We start from the raw sequence: 2,743 nt of genomic DNA on the forward strand, positions 1-2,743 counted from the left end.
ATCACTTATAGTTTTAGAGTTATGTCCCGGACAAGATATTTTCTAAAAGATGAGATAATTCAAAAACCGGGCAAATAGAGTTATGGTTCTTTGACACTGCACCCCCCCCCTCCTCAATGCCCTCTACGACTGTATGAAGTTTAAACAAATTATTTCCAAGGGTTTTCAAGTTATGCTCCTGACAAGACAACGGACGGACAGACGGACGGACGGACAAGGTGGCGACTATATGCTCTCCCTCGGGGAGCATAAAAATTCCGTAGTTTAATAAAAGAAGGTACTGATTGTTTTCGGTTCAACAATGTTAAAATATGAACATTTGAAGTGCCATGCCGATTTCTTTTATTTTATTACTTAGACAATAGTTTTTCTGTTATCCTCTTCAGGCCTGCTGCTTTAAGAAAACAAAAGTACCTAACATTTTTTGAATGATATAACAAATAGAAATAGAGTTACTTGCAATGCCTTACCTACAACAAGCTCGTCCTCGTCTGAAAGAGAACCGTGTTTAAGAATTTTGCTAACGTCTTCACAATTTTTAGATATTATTAAGAACTCTTTATTAAACAGGTCCGAAAGTTGTTGGGTTGTTCTTTCCACAATGCGTGTGTCATTCTCCCAAGTTTAGATAATATGCAATAATTTTGATATTATCAAACCATTCGCTGCGAATCGTGTAACATCAAGATCGTTACGTAACATCAGTTACGCCAGGCGACTCTTCTTCTGTCCACGTGTCAAGAAAAGAAATGACGTCCGCTTTTTTGAGATGACTGTGGAGCTGGATTGTCACATTGTGAAATTCTTTTCGTGCTATATCAATGAGCTGTTTTCCTACCTGTTCCATAAACAATAAAGAAATCGAAATAATGTAAGACCTTGGTTTTCATTTTTGTACAAGCTTTACACACAAAGATGCAGAATTAACATAGATTACCGGTAGTACGATCAAGACCGTCTAATGGACACGCTCAAACAGACTGAATCTACAACAGTTTTAACTTTTCGGATTTGTGTCTACTTTAATGCTACACGTCTGTCCTATATAAAATAGAGAAAAACAGAGTTCATAAAGAAAGCCCAACACGGCAAAATTGAAAATGTTGCAGGCTCTGTTCGATAGAGTCTGTTCATGAACGGTATTGTCAAGAACAATTTACCGTTTACGCACCTTGGCACCGGCTTAAGTAAAGTTCAACATTTAAACAAAAAAAATGGTAAAATTTTGAATTTAGAAACATCTGCAGATGTGTTTAAAAGGCGGTTATCATGGAATCTTCAATATGGCAAAGTAGTGCCATTCCATGAATAGCTGCGTATGGTCCCAAAGTGAAAGAATGCGTGTGCCCTTAACGAGAAAACAATGGGATGAACTAAATAGAATGGAATTCTGAAAGGGATCTGAGGTTATAAAGCCTGCATATTACAGAAAAGATGACAAAATACTAGTACAAATTGAAAAAGCAAGCAGCATATCCTAAGAGTGATTATACAGTATTCGTGAAGGAATACTGGAACCACCCTAGTTGAAAAAGGCCAAGTTGCTGAAACTAAAATACCAAAGAACCACCCTAGTTGAAAAAAGGCCAAGTTGCTGAAACTAAAAAACCAAAGAACATATATGCACAACAATAATCTTGTGCTGAACGATCTTTAAGGATCGAAACTATTACATCCTTGATAAAAGGTACTTGGAGACATTAAACAGCCGCAACACGGCAAAAATAACTACGACTATGGCACAAACAACTACGACTATACATGTCTAAGAAATAGAGAGAATGAAGAATCCCTAAAGAAAGCCAAACACGGCAAAATTAAAAATGTTGCAGGCTCGGTTTGATTGAGCCTGTTCATGGACGGTACTGTCAAGTGCAAACTACCGTCCATCCCGCTAGCACCGGCTTAAGCAGAATTCAACATTTAGCATGAACTGGTAAAAACATCCGCAGATGTGATCATATGGCGGTTATCATGTAACCTTCAATGTGACACGTTAGTGCCATTCCATGAAAAGCGGCATATTGTCCCCAAATACCATAAATAGTCTTGCACCAGAATATGTAACAAATCTCTCTCCCCCAAATATTGGATCAACGTCTTCGTACAACCTTCGAAACCCAGATCAGTTGAGACCTGTACATTCCAGAACTAACCAATATTACAGTTCTTTCTTACCCGTGACAGTTCGCGATTGGAATAACCTATCAACAGATGTAAGAAATTCACCCACTTTAAAAGTTTTTAAAAGTAAAGTTATGCCAGTCTGTGATAGTACGCCCGCTTATTTTTACAGCGGATCACGAATGGCACAGGTCTTACATGCTATGCTTCGCATGAATTGTAGCAAACTAAATCATCACCTTTTCAGTCGTAATATAGTCCAATCTCCCCTTTGCCATTGTGGACAACCTGAAAACAACTATCACTATCTTCTCGAATGCCACTTTTATAGTTGCCACCGTACATGTATGCCTTCTTACAAAAGTGCGCCAAATCACTCAAAATGTCTCTCTTTATACTCTTCTGTTTGGGGATGTTTCTCTTTCTCAATCAGACAATACGGAGTTATTTCTGGCCGTCCAAAAATACATAATGGATAGTGGGAGGTTTGCATGACGAGTAAATGTTGCAAAGTACTGTCTACGACTTAACAATAACACTGGTAATAACAATAACACTTAAAAAATAATCATAGTCTTTATACTGTCCGTGTGCTAAAAAATCATTTGTCTCTTCATCT

This window comes from Ruditapes philippinarum, unplaced genomic scaffold, assembly GCF_026571515.1.
Source record: "Ruditapes philippinarum isolate M1 unplaced genomic scaffold, ASM2657151v2 ctg2535_1_1_1_1, whole genome shotgun sequence".
Lineage (NCBI taxonomy): Eukaryota > Metazoa > Mollusca > Bivalvia > Venerida > Veneridae > Ruditapes > Ruditapes philippinarum.